This window comes from Lutjanus erythropterus, chromosome 7 (assembly GCF_056507025.1).
Source record: "Lutjanus erythropterus isolate fLutEry1 chromosome 7, fLutEry1.hap2, whole genome shotgun sequence".
Taxonomy (NCBI): domain Eukaryota; kingdom Metazoa; phylum Chordata; class Actinopteri; order Lutjaniformes; family Lutjanidae; genus Lutjanus; species Lutjanus erythropterus.
Genome location: NC_139323.1, coordinates 23,061,589 through 23,078,567, shown reverse-complemented (window position 1 = coordinate 23,078,567; position 16,979 = coordinate 23,061,589). Strand labels below are relative to the sequence as shown.

The 16,979-nt window shown below is 42.2% G+C and overlaps 1 long non-coding RNA gene across 1 annotated transcript in view; it reads right to left on the bottom strand.

The window, feature by feature from the left end:
- LOC146324023 (uncharacterized) overlaps positions 1–15,884 on the bottom strand; it is a 31,263-nt gene extending 15,379 nt beyond the window's left edge. The window contains exons 1-2 of the long non-coding RNA XR_014771181.1: positions 15,654–15,884; positions 418–538 (exon numbers count right to left, since the gene is read on the bottom strand). This is a non-coding gene — a long non-coding RNA (uncharacterized LOC146324023). The remainder of the gene's footprint in view (positions 1–417; positions 539–15,653) is intronic.
- Positions 15,885–16,979: the final 1,095 nt, after the last annotated feature.

Sequence of the window (16,979 nt, the reverse complement as noted above, 5' to 3'; positions counted from 1 at the left end):
GTCATAACAAAAAAGAAAGATAACCCAGTTAACCAGTCCCACTTAGTGTAATTTCCATATTTCCAAGGGAGCTTATCATATAAATCAGATATATATCAACATACATAGAATGACTATTGCTAGTGGGCTCCTCTTCAGTACAGATAAATGAATGTAAGTGGAAAACAGAAGATAAAGACAACTGAGAAGTTGAGGGTGCAGCAGGTGACTCAGTCATGATGACCGTTTTTCACCTGGCAGCTGTGGCTTGAAGCCAGGGACGCAAACACAAACACATTGCAAAAAACACACAGGCATGCATGCAAACACAAAACCAATCCCGGGTACACGGCTGACTCAGGCAACCAGGTGGAAGGGCAACAGACAGACGCACACACAAGACAATGTGTCACCCCAGGGCAAACCGAGCTCTCTTACCTCTCTTTCATCGTTCTCATCGTCTTCTTGTTGCGTTCTGCTTCCCTTCCTTCCCTCTGCGGTGAAGGCTAATGCTGCTAGCGCTTCTTCTGTTTCTTCTTCTCGTGCCAGCTGTCATGACCTGAAATGGAAATGGACAAAAAGGGGAAACAAACCATTAAGCAACTGGCTGAGTGGAATGGAGATATCTCTACCAGCACCCCCACATCCAGAAAAACAAATAAATAAAACACTCCATTCACAGAGTTAAGCCCTGTGGGATTCCAGTTATTGCCTCTTAAATTCAGTTCTCTTTCAAAACAGTTTCTTTACTCAGCGTGTGGAAAGAAGGTATGAACAAGATAGGAGCAGAGATTACAAATCAATGCAGTTCCTAAGCTAAAAAGAAACAGGTGCTTACATGAAAACTTAAAGTCAAGATAGATTTTCTTCATCCACAGAGGAGCCCAACCGATGTATCAGTTGACCGATGTTATTGGACCAATATTAGCCTATATCACAACTATATCAATATCAGCATATATATGTTGTACGATACGCGCCAATATGGAAACTTTTCTTTTTAACAGGGTACAATGCAGATTGTTTTTTGTTTTTTTTTGTCATTGTTGTTGTTAGATTTACCAACAGCATTCGACTATTTTTGTTAATCAAGGTTAACTATATACATATATTCTGCTCTATTTCTGTTTTTTCATCTATAGTTATTTATAAGACAGATGGTATTTGCCCCCAGGTTGGAATACTCAATGTGCCTATTTGCATGTAGCAATTTACACACAAGCAACCAGGTGTCCATAGCCAACAATGCACCCCAGGTGTAAATAGTCAATGTGGCTCTTTACACCCTCATGGATAAACTTAACCAAGTAGTTTTGTTGCCTAAACCTGAGCAGGTAGTTTTGGGTTGTTTTTTCCATAACCAAGTCATTTTGTTGCCTAAACCTAACCAGCTGAAATCTGCAAATCATAATTAAAAAAGATTGCTGACATGTAATTTCACAGCATTAGCAAATAATGTATGTTCTGGGCAGGTTTGAACGCTGCTTTCCCACAGGAAAGTTCTGCACTAAGCCCATTAATGCAGCCACTTAGACGCAGTGAATTTATCATTATTTATAGTTAAAATATGATATTATTTTGGACAGTAAGGTTTATTCATAAACTGTAACATATCCTGCCTGTATTACTTTACAGTGTTAGCCACTTCTGAGAGATCATTGTAAAAGGAATTGTGTTCATATATATATATTTTATAAAATATTCTGTATAAAGAATGCTGACTTATCACTATTCTTTCCTCCCCAATATCAGTATCAGCATTGGCCTAAAAAATGCAGTATCGCTCAGCCCCTAATCCAAAGTGTTGAGTAACTATTTAAACACACATTCAGTTGAAACCTGAGCATTGCCGAGTGACAACCAGTGTTGTATTTGCAGAGTAGAGCAACATTGTTTAAAGTAAGGAGGAATGTGGTTCAAGTTGGGGTCAGGGAGCACAGACAGGCCATGGGATGATTATTATTATGTTCCTATATGGCTTCATGATCGCCATTTACAGTTTGCATACCTGTGTTGTCTTGTTTCATCAATCTATTTTTTGTTTGTGGAGACTAAGTTGACGTGTAATTGTGCTGTTCGGAGAATGATTTTATCGCGGCCATACTGCTTCGTAAATTGACAGGGTTTTTCTTTTTTTTTTTTGTGTGTGTGTAGGGGGTGTCTTACAGTGCACTGATGAAATTGCTAACAGCTGTGACAGCCGCCATCACACACACACACACACACACACACACAGAGTTCGCCCGTCTCATTTGTAGCATACAGCTGCACAGATAAAGCACGAGGGTTAAGCAAATATTGTACAATGGCCAGGAAACAATGAACCATCCCCATCCCTCCCCTATCTCTCACACTCACACACACTAACTGCAGCGTTGCAAACTGTGTGAGTGTGTCTGGGGTGCGTGTGAAAAAATGACTGACACTGCTTGTCCTCTTTATTACTGTGAACAGAACAGACACCCCTGCTCTCCTCCCATTCATTTTAATCTCTATTCTTAATGATAAACCTCCTCAGTCACACTCTCGCTCCCGTCTGTACTCCTCCACCCACACCCCCTCCAGCCTGGTGTCGACCCTCCCCAAAAACCCCAGCGAGGCGGCAGCAACAGTGCTCCTTTGTTTGCCCCCTCCTCCTCCTCCCCTCTCCTCTCTTCTTGCCCCCTCGCCCTGCCCCGGACGGTGCTGGTTGGCGGGGACGGAGGCATGCCTCGACAGGAACGCCGGAGGAGAGGAAGGGAGGGGACGAAGGATGGAGAAGGGAGGGGGGGATGTGTAGGAGAAGAATATGTAGGGGTAGCAGGGTAGTAGGGGTCTTAAAGTCATTTTTTCACTCATTCTTCCTCTCCTCTCCTCTGTTCATTCCTGCACTTTTCTGTCCATTCAGCATTACATGAGAGGGGCTTCTCAGAGTGTGTTTGTAAGGAGGAAGAGGAGGGAGGAGGTGGGTTTGGAGGGACTACACCCTCACTGAACCCACCGACTCCAGTTGACTGAGAGTTGAAGAAAGTTGTTTGCAGGAGGACTATTTCTGGTTTGGACTCTGAAGCTAATTTTAAACACCAAAGTAAAGACAGAGAAGAAAAAAAAAAAACTCTGACTCTGGATTTTTTATTTTCTGCTCTGAAAGAACAAATAGCTAGATTTCTTTGGCTTTTTTTTTTTTTACATTTACATGGCTCAGAAATAATGTGCGTGATATTCCAACAGGCGATTTGCAAAAAATAGCCTTTGAGTACACAACTTGTAATTTCTCATTTATGCAAAGAAAATAGTGGACCTGCCCGCTGAGGTTAGTCAAGACATAATTTTAGCTGTTTCGTTCTGGTACTGCTGCTAGTGCGGCGAACCCAGCTCCCTAATAGCATAAATACTGCTCTTGTAATGGTGCCTGGGGCATGTCTCATTTGGAAGTGAGGGAGACAGCACAGTAGAGCAGCGCCTTTCCCCCCTTTAGCCAAAAACACACATGTGCGCACACACACAGACGCCGTGGCAGCGCCGAGGCAATCGGATCATTAACCCCGACTAATCTACAAACATTATGTTTATAGAAAACGCCTGTCCAGCTTAGGCGTCACACAGCCAAACCTTGCTAATTCATTCCGAGTATGTGTGTGTGTATTCTAGTGTGATATGGTGTATTTATGAGCTATGACGACGCGTGTGTGTCACTGCTGTGTGTGTCATGTCTCTCAGTATGCATGTGTGTACACTTGTGTGTCATGGCTGCCCATGTCTACAGTGTCTGCTGTGACAGACACAGAGAGAACATGACAGTGACAGTGAAAGAGTGTGTGCGCGCATGTGTGCTAGTGTGTGTGTGTGTGACTGCTAGTGATGCAGCTCACAGCCTTGATCTAGACTTCTGCCTCTCTCGGACACCCCGCTGTGCCTGCTTCATCAATCAATAGGACAGATGAAGACAGACTCCTGCCGCGCTGTGAGGAAAAACGGTAGCTTGCATGCATGCCCGAGTGTGTGTTTCTGCATGTAAGGAGGCTTGAACGCCCTCGGGGAGAACGTGGCAGACATGATGCAAACCTTCAAGGCTTCCTGCCCACACAAAGATCATCTGCACCAGATTTGCTTTCTTGTACCACCAGACTCCATTTGATAGGCGATTTGCATAGACTGATATATTTGCCGGTGCATTAACCCTAACCTCCTGCAGCTTTTCACATGTCTGAAAAAGATGTAATGGTTGCACTTTTACAGTACACTCACAACACTGTACTATAGACTAAAGTCTACAAAAATATTCCTTTCTATATAATATATTCTACTATAATTTTGGCCTTTACTTGGTATATCTGGTTCACAGATATACCAAGGGTACAGTTGTGTCTAATAAAAAAAAACATTTCTTGCATTTGTAGATATTTGACAAAGTATGGCTTGTTATGTCTTTAACATTACATTGAAAAAAAAATTTTGCTTCCATGTAAGCAACAGTCAATCGAATTCCATCATTTTCTCACCTTTTGTGGAGTCTGGGTTGTGGGAAGTGGTGCAACTAATTTTGGAAGTGTTTAATCTCCGCCAAAATCATGCTGAGATTGAAACTGCTTTGATACCACAACTATTCTCCTCCTCTACAATGTACTACCGGGCTTAAAAAAAATAAATAAAAGCACCAAAGAACACATTTCCGCTGGTCAGATGAGGCTTTCACCCCAAATCCAGGGAAACTCAATTACACACACAACTGTAATTACTTACTCCCTCACCCCAACACACACAAACAGCCACTGATGTGTCGAGTCTTTAAAACCCCGGCTATAAAAGATGTCTCAAGGGCTTATTCAAGAATACTTATGAAAATGGTTTTAATACACCTTCAGGCACAGTCAAATGAAGTGGAAAATACTTAGAAGCTAAAAAAAAAACTTTCTTTCACAAGCAGGCGAGGCAGATCAAGTGAACTTCTCATATTTTTTCATTGTTTGAAATATTTTCTGTCAATTAAAAAGGCCTGTGAGACTGAGAACGCAGCTGTGAGAGAAACACCTGAAAGTGCCACTCATGAGAGCGTGTGAAGGCTAAAATGATCAAAAATAGCTCGTTGGGTGTCATCACAGCTCATCTAGCAGGTGTATTTACTCATCTGCAAAGTAGCAGGGTACACCCTTGGATAGTGTGCATTATAAGCTATTGTATATTGTCACAAGGGAGTATGACATGATTAGTCATTGCAGTGTACCTTTCTGAGTCAGAATTAGCAGCAAGTTTGATGTGAGAAATGCTGAGACTGGAAAAGCATAGTGTTCCCATTGGTCACAACATGATTCAGGACACTGAAACATGTACCTCTCGTCTACATTTTTGTGAACCTATTCAGAAATATGGTTGAGCTGCAAGGGCGTTGTCCCTGAATGAATGTATTTGGGTGTGTGTGCTTCTGTGTTTGTATTTCTCATCAATTACTCTGCAGAAACTACAGATTCTACGACGGAAACACATCATTTCAAAACACTTAACCGTGTCCAAGTGCATTTTAATTTCTATAACTAGTTATTATGGAGCCATACTGACATGCCTTTCATTTCAATCACAAGCTCCACTGTATTTGAAGCCCCATTTTGATAAAATGGTCCCCAAAGTGCAGTGAAATCAAGACCATAAATCAATTTCACGATGTCTAGTGGCGTAATTAAAATTGAAATTGTAGACATTATTGTGCAGGAATAGTAGGAAGATGGATTTGGGTTTATTTTGTTACTGGGAAGGAGGAATGTGTGTCATTTCCTGGTGCTCCAAATGGCCCGAGTGACTTGAATGCAAAGCCACAGAAGCCATTTCTCCCACAGCGCCTAAATCCTCCAGAACTGTTATCAGTCATTGGGAGGTTTTGCCTCTTCAGTATGCAGCAAGACCGTTTTGTTTGTTTTCAATGTAACTTGTGATATTTGGCTGGGGCTCAGTGCCCTCTTTGTTAGCCATTGTGTGGAGATGAATGAATCTTTCTTCCGAATTTCATACAGAGATGCACTGTGTGAAACCATAGAAACACCTTTGAGACCATTAAACTGAATTATGGTCTATGCAGGCACCAGGAAGAGACCGCTATATATAAACTGATATATTGCAAGTCTTAACTTTTGTTTTAAAGGGATAGTTTGTTTGTTTTTTTAAATTAAGCTGTATGAAGTACTTGATGACATTGATAGTCATGCATCACCTACAATAGATGGTGGTTGGCATACTCCAACTTTGGAAAAGCAGCAGAAGTACTAAGCAATGCATTGCTGTGGACAGAATGTGCTCTGAAAGGTATTATAACCACCTAAAAACAGGCTCATCAAAAAAATCTATACTTAGCATATTTTCATTGCTTTATCTTGCCGCCCAACAGCCTTTTCTGTTGGGAAACTGTCAGTATATAAATCACTATATCACTCTCTCCAAACTCACAGAGCTCCATAAACAAAAACTGTGTGTTAGCTTGCAGAATTGCTGATCTACTGCTGCCTTGAAAGGTTAGCTGCTGCTGCCCCCATCAACATGAATACAGTGCTTAGCTTCCAGCAGGACTACCGACTCTTGTGGACAGCAGTACTCCTGCTGCTTCTTCCAAAGTAGGGGCATGCAGACCGCCATCTCCACTTTAAAAAACCAAACTATCCCTTTAAGATAAATTCTACCACACTCTCACTTATCTTGTTTAATGGATTTTATCCATTATTTAGCTATCATGTGTCGCAAATATTATAATTTACTTTCCTCTTTCAGTGGCATCCAGCATGTTTCCAGATGCTGTTCAACAGCCTCCACATGTAGAGAGGACTACATTAGAGTGATATAGCATCGTAAGACTGGGGAACAAACAACGCCAGAGCTCCTCATCGTTCAAATTAGGAAAAAGCTGTTAAAGCGTTTGATGTATTTCTCGCACTAGCAATCGTAGATTAGCAAGGATGCAAGCTGTGGCTGCAAAGCATTCTGGTTTATGGATACCTCTGTAGAGAAATGAGCATTGCTTCCCCTTCTGTGATTGATTTGTCTCTGCATGACTACTGAACGTCAGTGCAAAATGGCAGAGCTCGTCTCATAACAAAACTCATTGTTTACTCATAGATAAAATATGCTTCCTCCTGATAATATTCTGAGAATATGCTCATGCCACGTCACACTTGTGTCATACAAAGTCATTTAGGGAAATTCAAAAAAATACACAATGTAATAAGTGGACAGAGAAATGTGTTGTAGTAGCTCTTTTTTAATACTTCTAATCTGTATTAAGTGATCTGGGGTTAGGATCAGGGTTAAAAAATAAGCAAAAAAATAGGCAATAAAAATATTCCACACTGGCTGTATTAATTCTCAACCCCAAAATTAAGTTACTGAGAAAAGAAAAATCCAGACATGAAATCCTGTGTCAGTTCCTAACCCGAGATGCCCTGATTGCATAGGCATATTGTGCGATTTGACATTGTACCGATGCCTGATGCTCAGACAAAGGAGCCGGTGCAGGCCTCGAGGGGGCAGATGACAAACACTCCTAAACCATGGCCAGACATAATCCCCCCACCTCCCGCCAAACCCCACAACAAACGCACAGCGGAGGGGGACTTATTCAGAGCATATTAGGGAGGTGAAGGAGGCCAGGCACTGAGGGACTCTCCCCACTTGGCTGTCCTAATCATCTGAGACAACCCCTCCAGAGGCCGCCCCCCTGCCCCCCCCCCGCCCAATCCCACTTCCCGCCTACAAACCCCACTCCACCCCTAACACATGACCCAGACACATCCAGGAACGTTTACAAGGGCGGGCGGCCATGAAGTGGGGAAGCTTGACCAAAAAGAACAGCCCCCCCGGGAGCTGTAGTTTAATTGTCCATCTTCTTGGTCCAAATTAAACAAGCTCGAGCGCATTCAAGTATCCATACAGACACACACCACCCCTCCCACTGCCACCACTTTTAACAGACTGGCACGTTCCATAGAGCATGCCATTGATGCAGAATGATGAGCGAGACCCCATTGTCTCGTTATATTGTCTTCAATTAGGCAGGAGATGATCGGAGACAATGAGAAGAGCATTTGTAATCATGAGCCTCCCAAACTCATGCTGGGAAACAGAACTTCATTATGCCCAATGGTCCCTCATCGACGATAAAAGCCAGAATATGTGTGGTTCATCCTTAGGAAGTTTTCAAGCATAAATGGCTCGGAAAGAAGTGAGTCACCAGGAAATACTGTAGGGGGTTCTGAAAGTGAAGACAACAGATATGGGTAGAGGCAAATCTTCTTTTATCTGTGCTGCGAGTGAACAGCAGGCTTCAACCCAAGAAATCGCTTTCATCCTCTTATTACATCTCCTGTGCACTTACCTGAACTTTCATCCTACACAAGTTTACCACCGTGATGTTTAAAGTTCCAAAAGAGGGTTTTAGGAAAGAGAAATTAGAAAAAAAAAAATCGCTGATAATACCTTAAGAAGAACAAGAAACTCAGCTTTTTCTGAGCTATTTTTCCAGGGATGAATTTACAGACATAAAGTGTAGCCATGATGTCTTTTCATCTTCACCACATAAATGTTGTACAAGCTTAGCTCGGAGAACAGAAGCTCTGGCAGCGCTGGTGTCAGCTCAGAGCCATCTGTAGAAATTAGACTTCTTTAAGAAAGAGAAAGGGAAAACTCGAGAGCGCATTATCTGCATTTACCTGGAGAGCGTTCAGCTGAGAAATGACTCTAACCCGACATCTCGCCGGCTTTGTAGCTCACCCGTCATTTAAATCACGTTCCACCGTGGCTGTTAGGCTTTGATAGAACCATCCGACCGGACAAATACAGCTTTCATAAAATTGTGCAAATGATTTCTTTCAACTGGGAACGCAGCGGTATTGTTCCCCCATCCCTGACCCCCCCACCCCGTCTTTTCCTCTCTCCTCACGGCACAAAGAGCTAATCTGAGACGAACACTCGCACCAGCTCTGACACATTGTCAAACCAAAACCAGGGTGATTTTATTTTCTTTAAATCATGTAAGTGAAGCATGAGGTAAAAGCCATCATCCATGGAGGACAACAGAGGGGTTAGAGAAATAGCTGCGTATTTTCTCCCAAAACACGCTGCAGGGATTATATATTATGCTCCCCTTTTTACCCATCTATCCCTTCAGCTGTACAGTATCAGAGAGGGACCAGATATATGCAGAAATGTTTGGTTTTTCCCATTTGCAGATGAAATCAGTCTGCAATGGGTGCCAGTGGGAGGGATATCCGTCAAGTCAAGCAGCCCTGGGGCCGAACAACCTTTCCTGCAAGGCCTCGCTCCCCTTATCTGATTCCAGCAGACGGGCCGAGATGATGGCCATGCCAGCCAGTGCCTTTGATTTTTTAAGTATATCCCTCTGCTTTCACACTGCTTTATTGATCGCCGACAGACCTCATTGTGTTCCTTGGCTAAAAGAGCGCTTCGAGAATGCTCTATTTGTAATGTGATCACCCAGATGAGGATGGCAGAGGTGGACAGACACTAATCCTCTTCCTCCCCCCCCAAGTCACCAGTCCATCGGCTATGGTGATTCTTGTGGATCGCCCCTGTCAAGTTTCTCATTGCCTGAGGCCAAGATGGCTCCAACCTTCCTGATTTTTTGTTGTTTTTAAATGGGGAGGGGTCAGGCTATAATCCACACTTAAGCGGCACATTTTATGAAGAACAATAGCTAAAGCTAGTGATGTCGAGTGGAAGTCAAATTTGATACCAACCACGTTTAACACCCACCAATAGACAACTGAGCTGGGTATCGGCAAGAACATGGCAATCCGATGCATATCATGATAAAGGGGTTATGATTCAACGCATTACAATATATTGTGATACTGTAAACAAGGCAATATATTGTGTTTTTTAGAAAAGCACGCTACTATATGCATAAAATCTGAGCTAAAAAAGTTTACTTTGTTATGGAATCTGCCTTTGCATTTATTACAGTCCCTATAACCAACATTATAGCACTAATTTTTGTGCACAAAGGAACAAAGGAAAAATAAGCGCTTACGTCCTACTCACTTTATGCCACACCTGCGTCTGGGAGTCTGTTGCTCACCTTGGTCGATGCTGGATAGTATTTACTGTGAGTTCTGAAAGTGTGGTAGTCAAACACGGTTATCACAATAATGAAAACTTGAACTGGTAATACTAATTGTCAGAAATTTTGTCGCCGTTTTTCTGAAAGTGATTATTGTTTCATATGTACACTCATTGTTAGGGGTGTCACAATTTGAAAATCTATTGAAAGGCGTGAAATCAAAACAAAAGGAAAACCGCATCCAAAGAAAAAAAATGCTTCAGAGAAGACAATGCAAAGCTTAGCGGCTGTTATATCACACTTTGTATCATATACACTTTTTAAAGAAGAATTTGAAAATGTAAATGACAGTTGTTGGGGCTAGGGCTGGATATTGAACTTTGATACTTTTATGGCACCTACTGAATTGCTTCAATACCATTAAGTATCCAAAAAAGCGTGATTATTTGATAGGAAAGGACAGGAGAAACGCTAACTTACACCCAGTAACAGCGATCATTGTTTAACTTTTTTACCAAGAGGTGAACAGCTTCTGTAATGCGTAATTTAATTTTCTTTTTGTTACAGTGGATTCAGGTATTGGTACAGGTATCTGTATTGGTATTGACATTTTTTTAACAATACCCAGTCCTAGTGGGTGCATAAAACCAATGATCCGTTGATATTCTAACAATATCATATCAATATGATATGATGCAATATGATATTCTAATGGCATAGGCATCAATGCTAAAAAATACATATGTTTAAATTAAAAGAATGAACTGAATCATGACTTTAAAATCAAAATTGTTGAGTTGGAGAATTGTGACTCTCCTACTGATTATTCACCCATTTACAACAGGGTTAAATAAAATTAAACACTACAAAAGAAGCCTGGTTGATACTCGTTGTATTTCGACAGGACCTTTCAGCAGCATCGATTCTCAGTTTATTCATGATCGTTTCTGACCACAGGCTAAATGTAAAATGTGCTCATCGACCTCTGTGGACCCGACACATTCCTCTGTGTTGAACAGCACAATGCAACAGCAGAGAGTAGCGAGCATCTGCCTCGTCATTTCGCCCAGATGGCAGCAGAAAAGTATGTAAATTGGTTCATTAACCTTACAGTGCTTTAACTAGTGGGCCATGCAGAGGGCTCGTTCCATCCGGGTTTTCTTGAATTTTATTAACGCCCATTAATAGCATCGGGAAACTTTCGCTAATGGCCTGAGGTGGTTTCGCTGTGGTGTTATCAAACACTGTAGTAATTATACATGACATCCCTCTGATTAACACTCCTGTGATTATTGCACCATGTCAGATCATCTTTTTTTTCACAGGTTTAAAGACAGTCATCCATTTTCTGGGCAAGAAAATATTTCAGAGGAAGGAGGAGGGGGGAAAAAAAAAGAAAAGAGGCCTGATATTATCACAACTCCCCCACTCCAACACGCAGGCTTGGATCTTTAACCCCTGACAATAGAATGGCATGACGAAAAAGAAGCAGGGGGGGTGAAAATGTGAAAAGGAGCTGCGTTTTCATACGCCGTTTCCCCCCAGCGCTTGCAGAGTGTGTGAAAAATTAGTTTGCGAGTGTGTGTCTGCTGGCTACCAGAGAGGGCTTGCACCTGGAGCAGGGAGGAGCATGCGAGGGGTCAGAGGTCACCTCATGGGGCTAAACAGGATTGGAGTTCTCCCTCTTCCCAAGAAGAAGGCCAGACGACCCCTGCGGCTGCATCGCACAACACGGGCCTTTCACACACACCCCTTCCTTCCCTTTCCTACTCTCCTTCGTCTCTCTCGTTCACCTCCTTTTCTTTTCTCCTTTGGAAAAGGCGCAGTAATCCATAATCCACTCAACTATCAGCGGCTCAATTATCCCTCCCGTTCGCCCATTTTCTCCCCTCGGATGGAGATTCAAAAACAATTAACCTCTTCACGGCTGGGGACTTTTCCCAGGAAAGGGCACGGTGGTAATTGAATGACTCCGCCATTTACATTCCTGACCATGACTTCACTCCTTCACGCATAAATCTGGTTACCGAAAATCCTAATCTGTGGCTTTGTGATTGTCCAATGTCATTATCATGGATGTTGTATTATCGCGCTATGAAGACAGTTTTTTACTTCGAGCGGGATTTATAAGGACAATTTGTTAATGTTTACACAACACCCTTTTGACCCACTTAAACCTTAATAGATTTAAATCATTTGGACTCAAACATGTTGACAGATTAGTGATTTAGAAAATGATTAGGACAGCAACTAACAATTATTTTCAGTGCTGATTATTCTGTCGATTATTTTAGCAATAAATCAATAGCTGATAGTTGATAGTAGATTTAGTAGTAGTAGTTCTTTGGTCTACAAAATGTCAGAAAACAGTGAAAAGTGTTGACCGCTGTTTCTCAAAACATAGTCATAGTGGAGGGAAAAAAACAGAAAATGTTCATAGTTGAGACATGAGTTCACAGTTTTCTTTAAAAAAAAAAGACTCATAAGAATGAATTGATTGGTTGTTTGATGCATAAAATGTCAGAAAATGGTGAAAAATGTCTATCAGTGTTTCCTAAACTCCAAGATGACTGTCGTAGTGGACTACAGAAACAAGAAATAGGAAGCTGGAGTCAGAGAATTTCTACTTTTTTATTAAAAAATAACCCCAAACCAATAATGGCTTATCAAAATAGTTGGCGATTAATATAATAATCCATTCTTGATCAGTTAATCATTGCAGCTCTAAAAATGATGCCTTTATTGAAACCAAAATAACAATTATTCCCCCTTCAAAACTCAGTAGACAGTGCTGTCCTGCAGACTGGTACAACTGGACTATTTCACACCAAGTGTCTATAAGCTATGGCGCATCCCCCCACATCCTCAGCCTTCAATAAAATGTTCTCTTCTCCCCCTTCGTTATGGAGGGGCCTCCTATTCATCTCCAGGTAGAAAGCCTCAAAGTGTAGGAGGGAAGAACAGCTTGTTGCACCCATTGAGCTTTTTATTACTTCCCCCTTCAAAGGGTGGTGGTGGCAGGGGAAGAGACATCCTCAATCTCCTTGATGCCATGATACACAGAGTCAGCTCTCAGAAAACACACACACAAATAAGTGGCAGGATTTCGGCTGAAGCTCTGTGCAAATTTTACCAACACTTGTTCTTCAAAACATCCTATCTGAGAAGATTACATGGCTGGCAGAGAGACAGAGACGCCATTCCAGCTGTTGGGGGATAATCTCCTAACAAACAAGTTTATCAAAAATGGACATCGTAGAGAAAAACAACTAAAAACGATTAGGGCTCATTCGACTAGAAACAGAAAAACATTCAACTCGACTTGCTCTGATTTGTGTTGTGAAGCAAAGATGTCGAACAAAGACTCCACTCCAAGCAGCCATTTTCCATGAAGCGAGCTAGCTTATTGGTATCTAGCTAACGCAGCAGCAGCCAAATGATGTAATCCCCAACCAACACACGTCGAGCAAACAAAGACGTGTACCCCTCAAAAGGAAGACACGCTTGAAGATGAATTTGTGCGTCAAACACGTGCACATATCGAAGCATTTTTAACTCCAACCGCTAATTAGTGTTTTGCATTTCCTTCAGAAGCCACCTCGGCTTAAAGACGCCCATCGTCAGAACCGAGGTGCAGCGAGACAGCGTCTGAGGGCCTCATTTATAACCTCCAGTTCAGTAAAAATTGAATCCACAAGCATGAATTCTATTTCATGCTTATTTTTGTTCATTAATAGTGGAACAACGTTGTTTTATTGACCGCATTCCTTTTGAATTCTAACATCAAGACATTTAACATCACGCTCAGGAAACCTAAAATCATTAAGCTTCAGAGCCAGAAGAAATCTGATATCATACAATTAATACTTTCAAAAAGAGTCAGGTAGCACATTAACCCCATCAATTTGAACAAAACTGAAAAAAATAAGACAACTACAGGCAACACGCCATACCTATATTCTTGTAGACACGCGCCAGAGCAGCATAGCTGAAATCTCACTCTTTCACACACACACACACAGATACACACACAGAAGAAGTCTTTGATGTTTCCTCATGAGTGTGTGTGTATTGCAGCTGTGTGAGTCACCCACACTCCATCCGAGATCCATATAGGCTACACAGCGGCAGCAACAGTAGCAGTAGTAGCGATGAAGACTGCAACCCTGTACCACACACACACACACACACACACACACACACACACAGATACAAACTCACAAACAACATTGCGTGTCTTGATTGTGGATGGAGAAATGGGAAAGAGCCACTGGGAGGACCAAAAGAAGAAGAAGACGTAAAACAACTGGTCGTGCTCTAGACAGACTGGAACTTCTCTTGATCATTATGTCTAGCTGTTCAGGTGTCTGGGCTCGGGCCGACTGTAGGCGGTAGTTAGGGGGTGAGGAGGGTGGTGGGAGGATTGTGGGGGTGGGGGGGTTGAGTGTAGATAACACAGCAGCCAGACAAAGAGGGAATAACATACCACCAGCATCAAGGAAGGGGAGGGTGGGAGGCGAAGAAAAAAGAAGGCTTATAAAATTTTGATTAGACAATCCTTCGCCGAAGTGACTTTCTGTATCGTTTGCTTTTTCTTTTTCTTTTTTGTGTGTGTGTCAGCTCCCCTCCCTTCTCTCCTCTCCCAGCTCCTCCACCAGAGCGCCGCCTCAGAGAATGGGGCAGACAGATTTTATAGGTCCTAATTAAAGCCATCTGAAGTCTTTCAAAACATCAAATGGCCCCGGCCCCCCCTTGCTCTCTTTCCCACTGATTGTGCAGAAATCACGGAAAATCAGAGGGCACCGGTTTTTGCTTTGACTCCCAAATGTAGTACATAAATTTTGCACCCCTCTCCCCGATCCCCCCCTCCTCTCTTGACCTCACTACCCCCTAATTTCCAATCAATAAAAGGGTTCAGTGAGTGACATGACCTCAGAGTGTCTGTCAAATTTAATGCTTGTTTTGGTGAAGCAACTCATTTCTAAAGGAAAGAAAAAAACATTTCAGCGTCTTCCTAAAGTAATGTGATGTGAAAGTTAAGGGACTATTTTTTTCCTGCATTTGAAATGTCACATAAGGTTACTGAAGATCCACCCTTCTCTTGCCTGGCGGGTTGAAGTGAAGTGCAGCCCTGTTTTAGTGCGCTTCAAGTACTCCATTTTTTTTCTCTCCGTCTCTCTTGTCCCCCCTAATTGTCCTCATTGAGCCGTGTGGACCGGTTGCACAGCCTCTCTGCCTGGCTGGCTGACTGGCTGGCTGGGGTCAGCGGGTTTGCCGTGTGCTTTTTATCTATATTTCATGCTATGGCGCTGGCTGCCTGCGCGCAGACAGCAGTCACACATGTAACCACAATGAGAGAATTCACAGAGACGCACAGAAAATGTCTACAGAACGGGATGAACTTCATTCAAGCATCAAGTCACATTTGTTAAAGACTGTAATTCAAGACTATAAAGCCCTTTTAAAATGTTAAATTCTGCTTTGATGTAAACAAAAAAGACAGAAAGCAAGTAGCGCAAAAGTGACAAATTTAAAACTCATGTCGAACACAAATAGATGATAAATACTACAACTTTGAGGAATTATAGCGATAAAATAAGCAATTAGAAGAGGAAAAAATAAAACATCGCCTACTTACGATTCATTTCAATAACTTCTGGGCGTTATTGTCTCGCCCCTGCGCCTCTCCGGTGGTTTGGAGACGGAAAAAAGTCTGTTCCTCCGGCGCAGCGGGCTCATTCTCACCGACTGGACGGTCAGCTTCATGTGATGGCGATAAAGTTTGCATTAGATAACGCCTGGTTAAATTCTGCCGAGGACCAGTGGACGTCCGATTCCGCCGGTGTCAGGTCTTCAGTGATGCCTGCACTCGCCGGGATTGAGCGCTGAGAGGAGAGGGAGCGCACAGAAAGGCGTCATGTGAGCCGGGGAGCGCTGCGCCATTGGCCAGCCGGGGAGAAGTATGATAAAGCTGCTCCGTGCGCCATTGGCCCAGGACTGCAGCGGAGGCGCCTCCTCACTTGGCTGTGCGCAAGAATGTGAGTGAGTGCGCCTCACTGTTCATAATTTTCAGCAGCCGGGGGGCGGGGGGGTTAGTGGAGGAGGAGGGGGGCAGTAACAAATTGTTCCAAAGATCTTCTGTTTTTTGTCATCGACGCAGAGTACATGGAGGACAGCGAAGAGGAATGCACATATTCTGTTTCCTCTCTGAGAAATTAATGAATGAAAATGTCTGGTGAGTGGGCACATCAACTTTCGAGTAGCTGTCAGTCACATCTGCAACTAACCATTATTTTCATTGTCCATAAATATGTTGATCATTTTCTCGATTAATCAATTAGTTATTTGATCTTTAAAGTGTCAGACAATGTTGAAAAATATTGATCTAAAGTCCAAAATGGCATCCTGAAATGTTGTTTTTTCCACAACCCAAATATATTGAGTTTACTGCCAAACAGGAGTAAAGAAACCAGAAAATATTAACATTTACAAAGCCAGAATGTGCAAATTCTGACTTTTTTATCTTTAAAAAGCGAGTCAAACTGATAATTGTTAAAATAGTTGCCAATTTATTTTATAATCAGTTTATAACTGGTTAATCATTGCAGCCAACTGTCAAATTGAACATACTGGACACTTTAATCTAAATGAGGCCAGGATTTGATCTGGACCTTTTAGCATTATGGTGAAGAATATAAAATACCAAAAAGAAATGCAAAAGTTTGGACATCTAAAAAGACTGTGCACTGTAACACATTGGCCAGATGATAGCAATTAGAGCTGCAACAATTAGTTAATTAATTGATCAGTTGTCAACTATTAAATTAATCATCAACAATTTTGATAATCATCAATAATGTTGAGAAGAAACAATGTCCAAATTCTCTCATTTCAGCTTTTTAAATATTAATATTCTCTGGTTTCTTTACTCCTCTATTACAGTAAACTGAATATCTTTGGCCTG